The sequence below is a fragment of the Lepisosteus platostomus genome, chromosome 5 (assembly GCF_059453375.1).
Source record: "Lepisosteus platostomus isolate fLepPlt1 chromosome 5, fLepPlt1.hap1, whole genome shotgun sequence".
NCBI lineage: Eukaryota > Metazoa > Chordata > Actinopteri > Semionotiformes > Lepisosteidae > Lepisosteus > Lepisosteus platostomus.
Genome location: NC_142615.1, coordinates 37693432 through 37714647, shown reverse-complemented (window position 1 = coordinate 37714647; position 21216 = coordinate 37693432). Strand labels below are relative to the sequence as shown.

The following is a 21216-nucleotide window of genomic DNA, read 5'->3' as shown; positions in this document are numbered from 1 at the left end:
CCAGCCTAACACTATTGTTGTTATTGTTTTTATCCTGTAAAGCGCTTTGAGCAGCACAGCTTTCTCACCAGTTAGATTACTTTTTGATACCATCCTTACACAAAGCAGAAACTTCTTGTATTTTCCGATGACATACAAGTGGAAAGATTACAGATTTTAATCGTCTTTTTTCTGAACCAGGGAAAATCTGATCATGTTTATCTATAACAATAATAAAAAACTTTATTTTACATATCACCTTTAAAAGTGGCATCTCAAAGCAATACAGTAGATGGAAACCACAGATTACAAAGTAAATACCCAGACAAAAGCAAACGCGTTTTTAATAAAATGCTTTTATTCATTCAGCAGAGAGAGCGTAAAACCTGGGCATAACAGCTGTTCCTTTTTCTGATCACCCGCTCTCTGGATACACGTCTCACCTGTCCTGTTCTTTTTTTTCCTAATTTGCTGATTATGCCTTCTGCGATCCACTCCTGCCCTCACACCTAAAGAAGACTATTTTAAATTTATTTGCGCGGTCCATTGTGCAATTAACACTTGTATGTGCTGTCCTTAAGGTGATATCACATAAAGGTGATATGTAAAATAATGTTTTTTTATTGTTATAGAGAAACATGATCAGATTTTCCCCGTATCAGAAAAAAAGATCTAAAGTATACTAGTTTGTCACTAGTATACTTTTAATACAGTCTTTGCTGTGCTCTTGAGGATCCTTGTGATATTTCGAGCTCTGGTTGAATGATAAGTGTAGCAGTTTAAATAATTTTCGTAGTTAGAAATTATGAAACGCTCTGTTAAAAGCAAGGGAGTTTTTATGTCCGTTACAGTAAAAGAAAATGCCTGACAAAGCAGGGCTTGGACAGATTCCAAGTGCATTTTTGCAATTTACGTTGCACTGTGCTGCTGTAATACAGTTTAAAATAATTAAAAGTCTAAACAGTATCAGCTTTATTTATGGGTTGCAATTTAAAAAAAGTCAAAAACCGCACTCAAAATGCAATTTAGAGCTTTCTGGCAAGAGGAGACACCCAAATTAATAATGTAACATGCCACTGCATGAACAAGGTTATACTGCTATTTCCTTAGATACGCGATTACAAAAATAATTTTTATAAAATTTTTAATAAAATGCTTTTGTTCACTCATAATCTGACAATTTCAGGAAGACTAAGGAAGGACTAAGGGAATTGTCATCTGTTGTGAAAGCTCTGTGAGCTCTATGACTTTGAGACCACTTGTTATCCCAGGTTGTTTGAATTGCCACTTTTCAAATAGAGAAAAAAGAGCTGACTGACAAGATTTAAGATGTGGCTGTCAATGTTGGATTAAAAAAAACACATTGCCCGACGTTAGTTGCATTGCTTGAAAAATAATTTTATTTCGAGAGACTGGATAAGTAATTCAAGTGTTTTTTTTTAACTTCCTGAAAAACAAATAATAATTTAACTATATGTGCAAATGTTTTATGATATGTCGCTGTTGTGAATGTCTGTGGAGTGTATCTTATTTGCCTGTCTGTCCTGGCTGTGCTCTCTCGCTTGCTCACCCCCCCCTTCTCTCTCTCTCTCAATTCAATTCAAGGTGCTTTATTAGCATGACAGATCGGTACAATCAGTGTTGGGTATTTACTTTGCTTTGAGATGCCACTTTTAAAGGTGATATATAAAATCAAGGCTTTAACTTGCTTTAACTCCGCAAGTCTGAGTTCTTGTGTCTGTCCTATCCGAACCCGAAAGTATTACAATATATATCTTTATAGCAGGTGGTGTACAACTTTTTAGTATAGATTACACTTTTCTAAAATGTATTTAAAAAATAAAAATGATTACAATCTAATCTTTCCATGTTTGATCCCAAGATCCCAAGAAAAATACATCTAAACGGGGAGAAAGCTATGCTGAAAGTTTATTAAGATACTTAGACGACAAAGATATCAATTTATGTTGCATTTGTCTGATTGTGAATCAAAAAACACATATATTTAAACCCACGTTTGCGATTTAAATCAATATAAATGTTTATATTGTAACGCATAGGTGACTATTCATTGTTATTAAAATGACTTAAATTCGATCATGTTGTGATATTTAGAAATATAAATTTGTTTGGTGCGAGTGAGGTTTTATTTAATCTCTGACCCAGGGAAATGTTTTATTTTTTCAAAGAAATGTTTGTTGAAAAAAAAATAATGACTCCAGCAGGATTCAAACACACGGCATGTGAGGTAGGAGTCAGGAGCCTAACCCACAGTGCCACCAGCAAGGTCACATGCGGAGTGCTGAAAAAGTACTACAGAAACATTATCAACAGACAATGTACAGCGTGTACTATTCTTGTGTTGCGGTACATGAATATAATTATATCGTTATTAATTTCTTTAGATACGCGATTCCATATTATATTCCCTTTTAATCAAATTCTAAAAGTATGCTTGTTGACTCCAGTATCACATTAGTTAAAGACTTCGAAGCTTAAAATGTTTAGGGAGAAATGGAATACTGGTGTGTATTTTTTATTTAAAGTACAGAGACCAGCCATCTACTGTATGTTTATGTTCCAAAATTAATATCGTTTATGGCCTTCACACGCGTTCCAGTATGCTCCTATTCTTCTTATGCTCAGGAACTAAGATTTCCCTTCAGTGGTAAAATTCCATATGAATATACAATGCTAAAACGGGCACAGTAAAGACATTTACTGTAAATCTTTCTACGATTGACCAAAGGACCACGAGTGCCCCTGTCGGTCAACCAATCACGTACCACGGTATTTTGCGTCATTGCGCGTCACAATGCCCGACGCCTTAGCCAATTACCTCCGGTACGTGTCTGTACCGCGCACTTTGAATGGCTGCATCTGTACCTTCCAATCACTGATGTCGCTCTCCCTAAACCTTAACGTGATGTTTTGCAGATGTGCAGTGTGCCTTTACTCCTGTATTAAAAATGACCTCTGTTGTCGGGTGGAGTTGAAGGAGAACTAACTGCACAGAAAAAGTATGTAACGAGAAAATGTTTCTACACTTCAGAATGTCCCTTTAAATCCCTGATCACACACGTCGGTGTGGGGAGCGGGCAGGTAGAGAGCTTTTCCAGAAACTCATGATGTTTCTCATGGGGTGTTACCTGCAGTAGTATCTCTCTCCACGCCTTTGGAAAGAAAAGAGTGGCTCCAGTGCAGGGTAAGGTCAGAACAGCTGGTCTGATTGTCTTAGAAAACAAGAAACTAAAATCAACAGGGAAATTGAACAATACAGAAATCAGCACAGTATACAATAGGAAGCAAGCAAACAAAATGCTCAGCAAAAATCGTAGTTGAGTAAATTGGTGTAAAAAAAAATATTTGTAAGCAAAGGAGAGCCAGTGCTGCGTGTGAAACACATCAATAGTTCAGCATTTCTGAAACATTTAATTGAATTGAAGAAATCCTCTCCTTAAACTTCAAAAAAGGATTATCTGTGGAGCCAGCAGGCGTAACACTGCAGTTGCCCGTTTCTCACAGGTGTTTGAAGTTGTGGATAACATTTAGTTAAACCTAATAACTGGTTGGGCCACCCTTAGAAGCAACAACTGCAATCAAGCGTTTGCGATAACTGGCAATGAGTCTTTTACAAAGCTGTGGAGGAATTTTGGCCCACTCATCTTTGCAGAATTGTTGTAATTCAGCCACATTGGAGGGTTTTCGAGCCTTAACCGCTTTTTTAAGGTCATGCCACAACATCTCAATCGGATTCAGGTCAGGACTTTGACTAGGCCACTCCAAAGTCTTCATTTTGTTTTTCTTAAGCCATTCAGAGGTGGACTTGCTGGTGTGTTTTGAACTTGAACTTGAACTTTATTGCCATATGTAACCGGTACTGGTACAATGGAATTCTTACTTACAGAAAGTCTCTTGATTGTAAAACAAGTGTAAAAAACAAGACAAAGTGCAAACAGTGCATCAAGACAATGTACAAACAAACAATAGACAATGTGCAAGTAAACATGTAGACAGTTTGAATGTAAACAATACAGACATGTAAACAATGACTGGAGATGTGCAATAGATAAGAAATCATAAAGAGGTAGATGGTGATGGTGTAGGTGTGGTCCGAGGGGGATGGCTAAATGTGTTCGCCAGTCTCACTGCTTGTGGATAGAAGCTATTGAAGAATCTAGTGGTAAGTGTCCGTATGCTCTTATATCTCTTGCCTGAGGGCAGTGGGGTGAAGAGCTCATGCCGGGGTGGTGACTGTCCTCTGTGATGGCCAGAATCACGGCAGTGGTCCTCATAGAGCTGTTTAATATCGGTGAGACCACAGCCGATGATCTTCTGGGCCATATTGACCATTCTCTGCAGTGCCTTTCTTTCTTGCGAAGAGGTGTTACCATACCACACAGTGATCCCGTTGGTGAGGACGCTCTCGATGGTGCAGCGGTAGAAGTTCACCAACACATGTATTGGCATCCCGCATCGCTTGAGGCACCTCAAGAAATAAAGGCGCTGCTGAGCCTTCTTCATGATAGAGTCAGTGTTCACAGTCCAGGTTAGATCTTTAGAGATGTGAATTCCCAAAAACCTAAAGCTGGTGACTGTTTCCACTTCCGTTCCATCAATACTGAGTGGGCTGTGAGTGTATGGCCTGTGTCTCCGAAAGTCCACTATTAGCTCTTTCGTTTTCTTTATGTTCAAGTCCAGGTTATTGCTATGACACCACCTAAGCAGCTGTACAACTTCATCCCTGTAAGTGGACTTGTCATCATCACTGATCAGTCCTATTATAGTGGTGTCATCGGCAAACTTAATGATGCGGTTGTTGCTGTGTCTTGCTGCGCAGTCATGAGTAAATAGGGAGTACAACCTTGGACTCAGACAGCAGCCTTGTGGGGTTCCAGTGCTCAGGGTGAGTGGAGTTGATGTTTTATTGCCTATCCGCACCACCTGTGGTTTCTCGATAAGAAAGTCCAGCAGCCAGTTGCAGACAGAGTTGCACAGACCTAATCCCCTGAGCTTTGTCACCAGTTGACTGGGTATGATGGAATTGAATGCTGAACTGTAGTCCACAAAGAGCATTCTCACATATGAGTTCTTAGTGTCCAGGTGTTCCAAGGCTGTATGCAGAGCCAGGAAGACAGCATCATCCACTGATCTGTTGTTCTGGTAGGCGAACTGCAAGGGGTCCAGGGACTCTGTGATGGAGGAGTTGATGTGTGACAACACCAGCTTCTCCAGGCATTTCATCACCACAGATGTTAATGCTACTGGGCGGTAATCATTCAGGCATGTCACTTTTGTCTTTTTGGGGGTTGGAACAATAGTGTTTTTTTTAAAGCAGGTGGGGACCATGGACTGTGACAGGGAGGAGTTAAAGATGTCCGTAAACACTGTGGTCAGCTGGGCTGCACATGTCCTTAGGACTCGAGGTGGTATCCCATCAGGCCCTGCAGCCTTACGGATTTTCACCCTGCTCAGAGTCTTCTGCATGTCCTGCTCTGAGAGTTTCAGAACAAACTCGCCCTGCACACTTGGGGTCTTCTCAGCATTGCCCGTGTTCAGAGCGTCAAAGCGGGCATAGAAGTGGTTCAGCTCGTCAGGCAGGGATGCGTTGTTCGTGTCAATCTCCTGGCTGCAGCCCTTGTAGCCTGTGATTGACTGTAATCCCTGCCACAGCCTCCGGGTGTCAGCGCACTGCGTTTCAAGCCGCACTCTGTAGCTCCGTTTGGCGCGTTTTATGGCTTCCTGTAATGCATACCGTGATTTCTTGTACAGCTCTTTGTCCCCCGATTTGAATGCGATGGATCTATCTTTTATTTTATTGCGAATGTCGTTGTTGAACCACGGTAATCTCACTGTCTGGGAGATTCCAAGGGAGAGTCTCATCCCAAGTGGTTTACAACCCCAAGGTCAGAGTGCAAAACATGCCTGTCTTTTCTTTTTTCGAGGACGAAGGAGTAGCAGCAGTAGTAGCAGTTATGGCAAGAACGTGTTTAGAGTTCAGGACTTCTCATTTCTAATGCAGAGCCATCAACTCGGAAAGCACCGCCCGCGATAAAAGAAATTGCAGAATTGGTCTGTTCATGCTGCCTACACGCTTTGAATTGCTGGCATTTTCTGCAAGCGTTCCTTTTTGAGGGTTCATGAAATTCCTCACATTTGAGCCAACACTAAAATATTTCATTCGGGGTCGCCTAATTCATAGTGCAAACCGAATCTACAGGGGAATGCTGTGGCACATGAAGCCGTTTGTTATTCTGTTGTGAGGTGTGAGGGGCGGAATGCAAATCGAGTTGGTGAATAGAAAATGAAACAGGAGTCACTTCTTGAGCTACGAATTCCAAAAAGTATGAAAACCTGTGCATTTTAACAGTGCAGAATACTCACAAATTGCACTGAGTTGCTTGCTTTCTTCTGCTGCTTTTATATTTCAGTCATTCACTGTAGCACTGGAACAATTCAAGAGAGGTAAAAGCAGAAGCTGTCAGGAGTGGCATTTGAACCCACGCCTCCATTTGGAGACCAGAACACCCAAGCCAGCTGGAAAGACACATGTCTTTGAGTCTGGTGCCTTAGACCACTTGGCCACCCTGACAAGCACAAGCAAGTGGTGTGCTGAATGCACCAGTAGTTGACTAAACTGAGTTTATTCCCTGAAATTATTTGCTTGCGAAGAGCCAAGTTGCCTTGAATGGATCTTGGAAATCAAATATACGGATGGATTGTTATTCAGTTGTGAGTTTTGAGGGGCGTATTATAAATTGAGTTGGTGAAAAGGCGCTTTTTGTTAGTCTGTCGGGAGGCTGCACAAGGTGTTTAGAGGGAGAACTTCTAAAAGGCAGGCTCTCTATGTTTAACATCAAGAAAGATTTGTTTTTCTCAATGGAAATGCTCTTTGGCGCTTTCAGCTTTACGTAGGGAACAACGTCTGCCGAGACCACTTTTGAGCCAATGCAAATGGTAATGTGCCACCAAGTACATTTAATATTGGCTGTGGTAGCGAGCTGCTTTTGTTTGTGAAGCTTTTACTTCTTTAAGCTGAATCATCGGCAGGAGTAGCTTATTAAATCTTTGCTCATTGCGCTCCATCAGAAATACCTTGTCCATGTTCAAAAGAGATCAGGGGATTTACTTCATGCTTTCACATGGCATACCTTACACGAAAGATTTAAATGGGGAATTGATTGTGCTTCTTGATGTTGTTCCTGTGGTTGCCTTGGTTACAATGGTGAACGTTCTTCCACGTTCTGCTAGAGTATCCACTGGGTGGGCTTTATCAATTGGCTCGGATAGGTCATCAGTGCTCCTTTTTTCTGTGCGCATGACCGTCTTTTAAAACATATAAAATCACGAGTTCATTGATTTCTCCAAATAACAACAATACGTTTTAACCCTTCAATCCAATAGTTTTACTCCAAGTAAAAAGCAGCGCAATATATAGAGAGATGACATTCAAAGATTTCAACGTTCTTATTGGATTGCCTGTATGCAGATATCGCTCAGAATTGCTAATATGATTTTAATTCAGTTTTTCTCTACTACTTTCAGAGTCTTTTATTGACCTTGCTGAAGCAGAGAAGTGACATAATCACAAATGCAACCAGTTGTGCAGCTGTTTCTGGTTAATAATGATTAATGCAAAAAAAAAAAACAGCTCCTTGCATTAAGAGTCCTCCCTCTGGATTCCTCTGAAAGCTGCGCGAATTACTCACTGCGTGTCCTGTACTGTGTAGCACAGTGACAAGAACGCCTTGAGTTTTTTTCCGTATGTGAAGGAAAATGCAAAAGAGCATGAAAAGTATCGATGGTATAAAATATCCATGGTACAACTCGAGAAAGAACTGAAGGACAAAATAATGACATTTGATGATTACAAGAGAAACATGGGCTTGGATCCTGACCGCTTGCGTTAAAAGACAAAGCAAAGGATATAACCTGTAAATGTCTTCATGTCTTACAGTTTATGAAATAACACAATTTCTTACTTTCTTACTATTGATAGATGCTTTTTTAAATTTTAACAGAATCACAATTACAAACAAATGGGGTTAAACTGTTATTCACATACTCTAACGAAGAGAAACGTTAGTGTCTTCCGGTGTGTGAGCCCATCTCTCAAAAAATAAAAAAATAAGTTCTATAAATTGAATTGTTCTATTTTTCAGGCTTGCATAGTCTTATTCATATTTCAGTTAAGCCTTTTCCTCGGTAGTAATTTCATTTGATATTAAAATTAGTCCTGATTTTTGGACATGGTTCATCTTAAAGAATTTTGTAATAAGTTTCAGTTTAGGAAAATCGTGCCCAGAAGCTACCAAAACTGGTAATGTTCACATAATGTGTAATGCAAAAGCAGCAGTTGGGGTGGGAAACAAAAGGCATTTCTTGGTATGAATCCTTAAACTTCATAGATGGCGTTCTAGGACTTCTCGCTTCAGATAAAGCTGTCAATACATCATAGATTTCTACTCAATCAATATCAGCAGTGTTATCACTACCGAACACTAAATATAGATCCTGGCAATAATTCATGAGTTGTTTGTTAGAAAATTATTTATGGTTTTTTTTAAACATATTTTCAATACCAGACAAAAAGTCGAAAGTTTCAATTTCATGCAACTGATGAAATCTCTCTTCAATGGAAGTTATAAGTACAGTACATCCAAAATACTGCGGAATCAATCAAATTTACATGTTTCTTGTGGATCCAGAAGATCATTTTGAGACTCAAAACATGCCTGTCTTTTCTTTTTTCGAGGACGAAGGAGTAGCAGCAGGAGTAGCAGTTATGGCAAGAACGTGTTTAGAGTTCAGGACTTCTCATTTCTAATGCAGAGCCATCGACTCGGAAAGCACCGCCCGCGATAAAAGAAATTGCAGAATTGGTCTGTTCATGCTGCCTACACGCTTTGAATTGCTGGCATTTTCTGCAAGCGTTCCTTTTTGAGGGTTCATGAAATTCCTCACATTTGAGCCAACACTAAAATATTTCATTCGGGGTCGCCTAATTCATAGTGCAAACCGAATCTACAGGGGAATGCTGTGGCACATGAAGCCGTTTGTTATTCTGTTGTGAGGTGTGAGGGGCGGAATGCAAATCGAGTTGGTGAATAGAAAATGAAACAGGAGTCACTTCTTGAGCTACGAATTCCAAAAAGTATGAAAACCTGTGCATTTTAACAGTGCAGAATACTCACAAATTGCACTGAGTTGCTTGCTTTCTTCTGCTGCTTTTATATTTCAGTCATTCACTGTGAGCTAGCACTGGAAAAATTCAAGAGAGGTAAAAACGGGAACTGTCAGGAGTGGGATTTGAACCCACACCTCCATTTGGAGACCAGAACACCCAAGCCAGCTGGAAAGACACATGTCCTTGAGTCTGGCACCTTAGACCACTTGGCCACCCTGACAAGCACAAGCAAGTGTTGTGCTGAATGCACCAGTAGTTGACTAAACTGAGTTTCTTCCCTGAAATTATTTGCTTGCGAAGAGCCAAGTTGCCTTGAATGGATCTTGGAAAACAAATATACGGATGGATTGTTATTCGGTTGTGAGTTTTGAGGGGCGTATTATAAATTGAGTTGGTGAAAAGGGACGTTTTGTTAGTCTGTCGGGAGGCTGCACAAGGTGAGTATCCACTGGGTGGGCTTTATCAATTGGCTCGATAAGTCATCAGTGCTCCGTCTCCAGAAAAATAATCAGAACTGTCTTTTTTCTGTGCACATGACCGTCTTTTAAAACATATAAAATCACAAGTTCATTGATTTCTCCAAATAACAACAATACATTTTAACCCTTCAATCCAATAGTTTTACTCCAAGTAAAAAGCATCGCAATATATAGAGAGATGATATTCAAAGATTTCAACGTTCTTATTGGATTGCCTGTATGCAGATATCGCTCAGAATTGCTAATATGATTTTAATTAAGTTTTTCTCTACTACTTTCAGAGTCTTTTATTGACCTTGCTGAAGCAGAGAAGTGACATAATCACAAATGCGACCAGATATGCAGCTGTTTCTGGTTAATAATGATTAATGCGAAAAAAAAAAATAGCTCCTTGCATTAAGAGCAAGAGCAACCAACGCGCTCGCTTGTTGAGTTGGGTATTTTCCGAGCTACTCTTCCTTAGCTGTGTAGAGGTTTGATGGGTTTACTGAGACAATTATTAATTGTAGCAGTAATCACGAGGTGGTTCGTTGTGGCTTTTAGAAAATCAATCGTCAGAACAACTAACAACGCACACACACGGGTTCAATACACGAGATACAGTTATTAATATAAATTGTGCACCAAACATATACCAGTCTGCCTGGATATAAGCGGCAGACCTTACTGTGAGGGTTATCAATATACAAGGTATATAATCTCGAAGAGATGCAAACACAAAGAGATACACAACAAAGAATATATGTCAATATATATCGTTCGGTTACCAAATCGCTAATCAGTGTTATTACCCACTGTTACTCTAAATTCGGAAGTAAATGCAATACTCATGAATTAAATTGATAACAACTTGTGTTGAGGTACAATTGAATTCTCGAGACGCAATGTAGAACATGGGGTTTACTTATCCACTGTGTATGGATTTGGAATTTCCCGGCACGAACACCAAACCAGCTGACAGGCTCTATTGCAGCCTCGGTTCCAGCGGTTGTCCAATGGGCGTTGTCCCGGCGTCCTCTGGCTACGGGCCAACCAGTCGAGGTGCAGCTCAGAGTAGGACGGGTGGAGGAATCTGACTGCGGCGCGCAGGGCAGTCGTTGCTCCGAGGGGATCTACCAGCAGTCCGGCTGGCTAGTAGAAAGTATCTATGCACAGAGTGTGACCGCGAGTCCTCACAAGTCACTCTTTTGCCCGGGAAGAAGCTGGTTCGTTCCCGGTCCAGCGCTGCTTCTGAATAAGCTATTCAGGTTGTCGACGAGGGTCCAACTGTAGGCTGCCGTTGATCAAGCGGAGCATTCACATTGGTAGAATTCTGAGTACGTACGGGATCCTCGGCCTCGCGCTTAGAACAAAGAGACGTGATTGTCTCTGAGGATGCGCGAAAATGGCCAAGGAGAGCCCTGATCTGGGCTTGCACTCCTTTTTTGACCAAGACACAGATGTGTGCTGATTGGTTGAGAGTTTGGCGGGCATTGGAGACCCACGGGGTATTACCACGCCCTGCCAGTCCCTGATTGATTGATCAAGGTGAGATATGAGTCACTTACTCCTGACACTTAGGAATGCAGTCCAGATGTCCATTCGGCACTCCCTAGACAGATAGGCGCCAATGGATGACCATTGATCATGATAGCCAGGCTTAGCTAAATGCATCCCCGTTTGGGAGCTGTCCCTTATCAAAAGAAAACATCTTAAATCAGCCTGCATGAATACTTTCTCTGTGGCTGCACCACAGAGATGGAGGGTGAGATGGGGTCTCATTTAGGAAAGCACACCAACGCTTAATTCTGTCTTATTAACAAGCATTGCCGCTACACATGTCAACCAGGAAGCCTGTGTCATTATGTCTTTTAAAAGAATTTAAAGCCTACAAACAGGATCAAACAACATCACAATCCGATGAACTAATGCATATACAACACAGCCACAGTGTAACGAATGATACAATAAACATAGTACAATACATACAGATGCAGCCATTCAAAGTGCGCGGCACAGACATGTACCGGAGGTTATTGGCTACGGCCTCGCGCATCGCGAAGCGCGATGATGCAAAATATCGCACCACGAGTGCCACTGTCGGTCAACCAATCACGTACCGCGGTATTTTGCGTCATGATGCGTGAGGCCGTAGCCAATTACCCGCGGTATGTGTCTGTGCCGTGTACTTTGAGTGGCTGCATTTGTATACATATAGTCGTATTTTCGCCGTGATATATACGTATATTCAACGAATCACTGCCCACTTCTTATTTACCTTGTGCAATCGTTTTTCATAAAATGTAATTGTATTATAGCATGAACCCCTGGCGATTTTCTTGATACGTTATATGTGCTCTTGTTTGTATTGTATGTATTTTTGTTGTTCAAATACAAAGTAAAAAGCACAATTTTCCGGATGCAGCTGCTGTAAAAAAATCAAGGGTGCTGTACGCAGAGGTCTGAAGCCTGCTCCACAGGAAAACTTTATCCAGAAACTTTATGTTAAAGAAGTCGAGATCTCGCCATGAGAGGGGAAGCATCTCAGAAAAAGCAGGTGCAGTCGGTTCCACAGTCATAACGCCACTAAGTTGGATGACAAGAGCAAGAGCCACCCGGCTTCCTCCAGGCAAGTAATTAGACAAAGAGACAAGGCACAGCGGGTAGTGTGGCTGAGCAGTCTAAGGTGCTGGCTTAAGGCTCCAGGTTCTTTGGGGGCATGGGTTCAACATTTGTCTTTCATCTTTCGCAAGCTGTATAGATTTCTTTAAAAACAAGTTTTGGAAAAAGGAAACGAACACTTGCATTCACATAAATTAAAAGGCATGGGATTTGCCTATAACGATAAACTCTGTACAGTAAGACATGAAGAAAGGCACTGCTGGGAATTGGACGCAGGATCTCGTGTTTACTAGCCAGCTAAGCCAATTAAGCTAAATCTGTTCTACAGATGTACAATGTGCCTTTCCTCTTGTCGTATTCAAGAGTACTGACTGCGTGAGCTCCTCACTATGTGTCCTGTACTCTACTGTGATTTCATTTAGATCATCTACGTGGAGTACAGTGACAAGATCGCCTTGAATATTTTCACTTTGAGTAAGTCATTGAAGAAAACAGAAGATGTCAGAGTGGCCTCATCAACAATCCACTCAGGCAGCACTCCTCTGTAAAGTGCTGTTTGTTCACATCGATTGGCTTTTTTTTGCCTTCATTCATGCAAGTAGTACAGGCAGATGCCCTATTCTGCCGTGACCCAGATTCGAACCGAGGTTGTTGCGACCACAATACAAAGTACTGACCACTATACAATCGTGGCAAGTTACCAAAACACACGCTGGGGGTGGAAAAGGCTGTGCTCTCTCGTGTGACAGGAGTCACCTGCTCTTGCTTTCCAAAAGATCAGCACCATGTACGAAAGAGACGCATTAAAACCACTCAAACATGTGCAAAACGTGCGAGAAGAGGGGGCTCTTGTTTCCACCTGAAGACTTCTCGCATGTGAGACGAACTGATCATTGCTGCAGCTCGGAAACCTGCAGGAGGTGGGAGGGGTACTCTCGTAGACAGTGCTGACCTTCGGCAAGAGGATTTATACTCTCCAAGATGATATTTGCACTTTCTGGAGAGGAGATTTTCTCCATTTCAGTCGCCCGATTTCGTCGATTGCGTGGAGAGGGCTGTAGAATGTGGCACCGCCTTTCCTGCTCTGTCCATGACAGGCATGCTGGTCTCTGGAGAATGAGCAAGGTCCATCAGCGCACTCCAATAAAGGCACTGGAAGCTGCTGAATCGCATTGGCGAAGCTCGGCACTGGGCCACTGGGAACAGCTTCCCACCGTTTCCGTAGTGTTGTGGTTATCACGTTTGCCTCGCACGCGAGAGGTCCCTGGTTCAAAACCAGGTGGAAACAGACCGGCTTCTTTTGTCGCCACGCACACTGTTTGGGGATTCGCCTAGCGCTGTGATTGAACAGACCCACTCACCTCTTAGTGTGGCGGGATCTGCACAGTGCATGTCGCAGCGTATCCTGCTTTCACCTCAATGTGCTTCCTGATGTACCCCAGTCTCCCGCGTCACAGGTGGGGATACTAACCACTATACTAACGAGGAAGACATCGCTCTCTCCGACCCCCGGCATTGTGTCCCGACCAACCATGCTGGAAGCCGACGCGTGCTGTGATTCCTTTATGGAGCAGAAATGAAAACCGAAGAGCCGAGAGATCATTTCAGCATTTCGCATGTGAATGGAAAACACAAATGACCAACTCGGAATGACTTGCTTTTGATGCTTTTCAAAGCATTCTTTGTGCATCGAACAGACCCACTCACCTCTTAATGAGGGATCTGCACAGTGCATGTTTCCTGCTTTCACTTCAATGCGCGTCCTGATGTTGAGTCGTGTGCCATGCGGAGGCTCTGAAAGTGAGAGCAATGAAAAGGTGCACGGCGCTGTGAAAGAAATGGAGGTAAATACGTCTCTATACATGGATGACGTCACCCTGCTCCTCTCTGACAATGCCTCAATTAGCAGAGCTCTGCAGTGCTGTGATTGGTTCTCTTTGGCTTCCTCTGCAAAAATTAACAAATCTAAGAGTGAGATTTTATATCAGAACTGGAGGGAGCCAAAAGAAGGACATGATCTCAGGCTGCAAGAGAAGAGAATTAAGGTCCTGGGGGTGTATTTTGGAGAAGAGATGGGACCTCGGTTTTACGCCTCCCCCGAAGGACGGCGCCTGTTTGTGCAGCAGAGTGTCGCCATTAGGATGCTGGGGCATAAGAAAGCCACCCAGACCGCAGGGTGAGTGCTCCCTACTGGTCCCAGTCACACCTCTTGCAGGAGCAGCAGCAACCTGAGCTTTTCCAGGGGGAATCTTCCATCCGGGTGCCGGCTAGGCTCACACCTGCTGAGCTGCCATGGGTGAGCCCTGTCGAGAGTCGCAGGGTGAGATCTAGTCACCGGGGAGAAACGATACAAGCGAAGGATTACTCGGCTCCCAGCACTTGAAAAGACCGACAAATGACTCGTTCCCGCCGGAGCTGAATGTACCTGCATGTGTCGTGTCGTCTACTTCCCCCGCCCCGCTGTGTTTGCTGTATTGTCTTTGAAGCCGGCCCCCGAGACGAGACGGGCTGTTCCTGTGACCCAATTAACACTTTACAGGTGCCATTCCCCGGCATTGTGGCCATTGTCGGTGGTCACACACCATAAGATAAGGTGGAGGAGAGCGGGGCATGCCCAGCGCCAGACATTCAAGGAGGGGGCTGTGCGAGGTGAGGTGAGGTGCGACACGCGACACGAGGTGAGGTTGTGTGCGCTGCAGCGGTGCCGAGAGAACAGCACAGAAGGCAGCAGGCTCTGGAGAGCGGGTAAGAGACGGAGCCTTGTGGGCAGGCGAGCAGTTTGTTTGTTCTCCTCCAGACAAGCCAACACAAGGGAGCACATTCGCCAACATCCAGGTACGCAATGCGATTTGGAAAGAGGCTCCTTTCCAAAGAGTTGCACACGAACGATCCAGCAGGGGTCACCGTTGGTACCGTAGGCTTTGGGAGGAAAACCTGGAGGATGGAAAGGTAATCTGTAGCCTTATCTCTAGAGATGTTTTGTTGCTATGGCATGTGTGTGACCCATATAAAAAAAAAACCCGTTTGTAAAACGAATATCGAAGCTGCCTCTAAATCTGCAAATGAAGATGAGTCGATAAACCACTTGTTTTTCGTATAACTATACATATATTCCTTTATTACTGATTTCATTCATTGAGCACCAATAGAGGTACAGCCATTCACTGTTTGACATGTCTGCACTGGTACAGAACCTAGCAATCAGAAAACGGGTGAAACTGTCTTGAGAATTAGCATACAGTACCGAGGCCCCCATGACCAAATAAAGGCTAACCTCTATAATCAGCCTAAATAATGCAGACTACAGCAAAACGACTGACTTTGAAAAGGGAATGAATGTCCGGAAGGAGTAGTGTAACCAGCCTGAAATGCTTCTCCGGACCTCTAACTAAAAGAAACCGGGAACCAGCAGTGGCATCGAATCTTAACTCTTCCGTATCCAATATTGGACCAAGAACATCAGGGAAGAGCGCGAACGCAGTCCCCCACTACCAGAAATTATGCAGTCGAGATTCCCACATTTGGGGAATTCGCAGGGGTCAGCACAGCCAGAGTGCAATGGCCGAGCCTCGCTCTGGGTGAACCGATTTCGATTTTTAAGAACTTTATTTTCTTTTAAAAAAAAATACAGGACATCACAAATTAGAAAGCTTTACATTAATATACATACTTAAAACAGTATATTTGATCACATCTCATTACTTTTTGACACAATACCAGTTACATAGCAACAATTTCTTTTTTTCTGGTGCAAATCACATTCTTTACTTAAAAATGATAATGTTTTTCACAGTTTCTTGAGATATTGACCTGTGCTCTCTATTTCCCACAGATTTTCTGCTTCCTCCCTCCTTTCTCTCCACAGATCTCTGAGGTAGTAGTTCTCTCGGGTGATGAACAGGGCCAGGCTACCTGCTGCCTTGACTGGGACCTCGATGCCTTTGAACAGCCCCATGTTCCTCACTCTCCACAGGGCGTCTTTCCCACTGTTCACCACGGCCCAGATCCTGTCAAACACGTCAGGAGGAAGTTTGACAGGAGAGATGCCGTTGTAGCGGCAATGCTTGTTAATTAGACAGAATTAAGCGGTGGTATGCTGTCCTAAATGAGGCCCCATCTCACCCTCCATCTCTGTGGTGCTTGTGTATTAGCGTGAGTGTTTTTTATTCTGATCAGGAACAGTTTTACAAGTCCGCAAAGGATCGAGGAAAGGTTTATCGCCAGCTGAAAAGAGACACAGCGCTTCGGCTGTGGAGACTTGTTCGGCTGGCGTTCGGGGAGTCGCGTTTTTCAGAATTGTATTGAGATCGTTTTCCACAGAGCTCAGATGTCAAAGCACAGCAGCAGCTCTCAACAGCGATCCTCTATAGCGCCCTTTCTCCCGCAGCTCCGTCCTCATTCGAAGGAAGCAAGAGTGAAAGGCTGAAGTGAAATAGAGCGGGGACGAAGGCAGTGAAGAGAGAGAACATGGGAACGTGCAAACCCTTTATAAAGGGGGTTGTAACTGTTGAAATGTAACCAGTCACATCCCAAATCATGAACAAAGGTTATTTGCCTTCGCCAGACATCAATTATTATATCAATGATTATTCCTATCTAATATCAGTTCATTTCATATAACGAACCAGATTTTGGAGAACAAACGTTCAAACTGCGCAACAGAACCTGAATCCATCTGCTGATTGTCACCGAAGAATGTCGTTACAAATTATCTGCTGAGCTGTTTTAAGTATCCGGCCACCTCTGTCCTTCCTACTTTGCAGGGGGCACAATTCTTTCAGTTTCTTCTCTTGTATTTTCCTTGTTATTTTACTGTCTCTTTCTTCCACGAGGAAATGGATCCACAGCCCAAACCCTGTGTTTCTGCAGTGTCAGTCAGTGTCGAGAGAAATACTTGCACAGCTCCAGTGCACCACTGCACCAATCATTCTAACAGCAGTGTGCAGTGAAGTCATGCCCAGGTTGTGAGTTTCCTGGAGAAGTCTCGCCTGTGTTTTCAGCTGCAGAAGATCGCTGTTGAATTTATGTTGGTTCTTCTGTTACTTTTTCTGCTCGATGGCCTCTATTAAATCAGGCACACCTGCTTCCTCGGCAAGTTACTTTATCGCTTCTCACAAACCAACATACTGCAGGCACCTCTAATACCGTCACTGCTTGTGGGCCACGTGTTCCTGCTGTCAGCCTACTATACCACGTTCGTGCACATCTAGAAACATTACTACTCTAGTACAAAAGCGAAAAATGAAATGAAAACACAACCACTTAAAAAAAGGTAGTGCTTTGCTGTGGCTCACTTGGTAAAAGTGTTTGCTTAGTAAACAAGACATCCTAGGATCAAATCCCAGTGGTACTTTTATTCCTGTCTTTTTGCACCATTTATCATTATAGACAACATGCTTCTGCATTAAGTTTAATGGAGGTGTTCATTTAGTTTTTGGCACAACTTGTTTTTAAAAAAATACACACATTGTGTGTAAGTCTTACATGTGTTCTGTCACATCTGGGTGTTAAAGTAATAGATGTGTTGTGTTATTTAATATGATTTGACTCCACGCTTGTGTTTCTCGGGAGACAGCAGAAATATTGGGGATTTGCGGCTACAGAAAAATATATGAACTTTATGGGCAAATGTAAGGTTACGTTAAAGAAAAAGAAATTGTCACTGATGAGGATGGGATTCAAACCCACACATGCAGAGCACAATATATTAGTAGTCAATCACCTTAACCACTCAGCCACCTCACCTAGAAACCCACTCCCTTCAGACATGATTTGGTGCCATTAAGATGACCATCTTTCTGCATTCTTGAGGGTCATTTTCCTCTTCCACCTGTAATTTCACTATTTTCCTTGGGAGATGTCAAGTCACCAAGCCTGTGCTATGCTTCAGTGGCGGGTGTAGAGGACACCCTGTTGTACACGGAAAGCACATTGATCTCCTTGGACATGAAAAGTGACAGATAAAAGCCATTTCTCATCCTGTCTCTTACCATCGGGGCTGCTAGTGCATTAAAGGAGGCAACTTGCTTGATGAGTAGGCTCAACGCACACCGAACGCAGATGTCTCATTGCGGTGTGTCCAAGCTGCTATAAAAGAAGAGCGTTCTGCCAGCGCCATGACAAAGTTGAGTAAAACACATGTTTAATAAAGAGGAGATACTGGATCCGAATTCCAGTGGTACCTTTCTTCCTGTCTTGTTTTACAGAACATGTAATTTGGGACACTCACAGAGGTCTTGATTTGGTTTAATGCGTGTATTTATTTCCTTTGCGGAACCCATCTTGCTTTTTTTTTAACCATATAGCTTACGAAAGATGAAATGTGAGCGAATTTTTTGTTCACCAAAAGCATGTAAATGAAAAAAAAAGCAAGGTGCAAGCATTTCTGTGGTGCAATCGGTTTGCGTGTTCGGCTATTAACCCAAAGGTGGGTGTTTTGAACCCACCCAGGGACGCACTTCTTCCTGTAGTAAACATCATCACCGCAAAAAATTTATTTTTCCGCAAAACCTGAACTATTTTGATATTTGCAGTAGTAAACAATTGAGAAAAGAGTCAACATTACCGGGAATTTCCAATAATTACCGACATCGGCAACTTCCAAGCAGATAGTATTCACCCATGTTCATTTATGTTCCAATGGGTGGCTGGAAAATTCACTTCTACTCCCGTTGCATCTTCAGCTAAAGTAATTTAAAAAACAATGCAAAATTGTTCGAGAACTTGACAAGCAAAAACAACAGATCGCCGGAGTTCTATTTTACTATTTAACTATTTTCGTATATTTACCTTAATTTGAATATAAATGTTAACCGAAGTGCTGTTCAATATAATGTAATGTTGTTGTACTTTTAAAATATTTTAGCTGAGGGTGAGAGGGGGGATATTACGCCTTGCCAAACATCTAAAATAACTGTAAAAGGGGATGGCATTTTAATAAAACTGGCAATCAAAAGAAAGTTACAATTTGTATGGTATTATGCTCAATATCCCTCGATATTGAAGGTCAGATGAGGAATTTGAAGAAACTATCAAAGAAACAACGGCAATAGCAGAGGGTGTTGATTTTGAACCAGTGTTTGCACCTCAATAATCCATCAGTCTTCTCTTGACAGGCTTCCTCAAGATATTCGGTGTTCTATACAAAAAATCGACAATTAAGCGCAAATGTGACAAGAGGCAAAGACTGCGGTAGAGGAGGAATAAACTCCACACGATGACTGTATGTATACGTCTGTCTAATATTCGGCCCCTGCAGGGGCATCATATTCGCTGAACTGCCTGCCAGCGTGTGTACGGGCTTATAATTCAAGAATATCAATGGTCAGACGCTTACAACGGGTGTTTGTGTTTGTATTATTTAGAGAACTGAAAAAACATTTTCAAAACTACAGTTTGAATGAAATTAAAAAAAAAAGTTTATTTGTCTCTTTGCTGTAACAACTGTGCCAAAACTATTCAGATACATCAGAATAGCATCAGAATGTAACTAGATTTTATTGGATTTTAGGAAATGTATTTTTGCGCATTTCTCTATACGATCAGAATACCTTCCTGTTTTCACAGTGTTTATTGTTTCTGCCTATGATATCTCGGAAAGAAAGACCCAGTATCTGTTCACCAAAATATTTCAGGAGTTTGCTGTGGTTTGAGAGGAGTGTATGAAGGTAATGAAGGAGGGAGGACACGCGCATTCCGCACGGGGAGCGCAGAGCAATGAGCCGCACCTGCAGCTCTCAGAGTCTTTTCTTATACAACCTCTGAGTCCGGACACACAGCGTCTCCAGCCAGTGTTGGAGATTTACAGTTCAGAAAACGGCTGTCTCGAGCAGAAACTGATCTTCCTGCTTTAGTTAAGGTTTGGTTATTGTGGGGGTTTAGCGCTTGTATCTCTCTTCTCTTACTAAACACTATCTACTGTAAAGTATATAAATAGAAGCTAAAATGCAGCTAAAATACTTCAGTAAGGCCGAGCACAAAGGAAAGTTTAATAAAAATGTTCTATGATCTATGTTCTAGTTGCCCATATATTTTAAACTCTCTGTTCGAGCTCTGATTTAATCCTCTCGGCTCCTGCCGCTGTCACCGGGAGAGTGGCTGCATTCCGTAGGGCTACAGGCTGATTTCACAATGCCACATTTAATGAAATACAGGGGAAACCGCAGGGAAAACAATATGTTTTAATACATCTTCTTCTGGATTTATATTTCGGTCTTTCACCTTTGAATGCATACCTTGACCGTAAATCTTTACTCGATTACAGGCACCCCAAACAGTTCCTAAGGGAGAAATCGAAGCCTATTTGACTTTCTGCTAATCACATTGAAGTGTTCACGAAGCATTTCCCTGCCCATCATGTGCCCGCAAGCCGGTTTCTCCGTTTTCTTCTTTCTGTCGTTGTCAGCGAGCACAAGAAGACAGGAAAAATTCAAGAGAGGGAAAAGCTGTCAGGAGTGGGATTTGAACCCACGCCTCTATTCAGAGACCAGAACACCCAAGCAATGGAAAGACAGGAGTCCTTGAGTCTGGCGCCTTAGACCACTCGGCCATCCTGACGAGGTATGTAAGTTGGGGTGTTAAAAGCACCAGTAGTTCACAAAACTGAGAAATGTTTTGCTGGAGAAACACCACGTTGCCTAATGTTGCCTAAACGGATCACGGAAATCAAATATTCGGATCGATTTAGAGTGTGCTTTACAGCCTTTGTGTAATATTTTAAATTGTTTTAAAAAAGTGTGTACTACGTTTAGGACTAGTTAGTGTGGTAGAATATGGAGATCATCTCCAGCTCTGAGCTCAACTGCAACAACACGTTGTGCTGAACAAAGTCAGAGTTGAGTTGAACCTTTGCTCAGTGTGGTGGTCAGGACTCAGGAGTATTGTTGTGGTTCTAATTAGCACGAACTGCAGGGGCTCTGAATCAGAACATTTCTATTTATCTGTTCAGTAAGTTAAAATGCAGGACACGTT

The 21216-nt window shown here is 42.5% G+C and overlaps 4 non-coding genes and 1 pseudogene across 4 annotated transcripts; 1 reads left to right on the top strand and 4 right to left on the bottom strand.

The window, feature by feature from the left end:
- Positions 1-6458: 6458 nt before the first annotated feature.
- Positions 6459-6571, bottom strand: trnal-caa (transfer RNA leucine (anticodon CAA)). The gene is made up of 2 exons: positions 6534-6571; positions 6459-6504 (listed from the first exon to the last, which is right to left on the bottom strand). It is a non-coding gene; the product is annotated as a tRNA-Leu (tRNA).
- A 2702-nt stretch (positions 6572-9273) lies between these two features.
- trnal-caa (transfer RNA leucine (anticodon CAA)) lies at positions 9274-9386 on the bottom strand. Its single transcript has 2 exons — positions 9349-9386; positions 9274-9319 (listed from the first exon to the last, which is right to left on the bottom strand). It is a non-coding gene; the product is annotated as a tRNA-Leu (tRNA).
- Positions 9387-13461: 4075 nt separating this feature from the next.
- Positions 13462-13534, top strand: trnaa-cgc (transfer RNA alanine (anticodon CGC)). Its single transcript has one exon. It is a non-coding gene; the product is annotated as a tRNA-Ala (tRNA).
- A 2172-nt stretch (positions 13535-15706) lies between these two features.
- LOC148666158 (U1 spliceosomal RNA) lies at positions 15707-15843 on the bottom strand (annotated as a pseudogene).
- A 4848-nt stretch (positions 15844-20691) lies between these two features.
- trnal-caa (transfer RNA leucine (anticodon CAA)) lies at positions 20692-20802 on the bottom strand. The gene is made up of 2 exons: positions 20765-20802; positions 20692-20737 (listed from the first exon to the last, which is right to left on the bottom strand). It is a non-coding gene; the product is annotated as a tRNA-Leu (tRNA).
- Between the last annotated feature and the right edge of the window lie 414 nt (positions 20803-21216).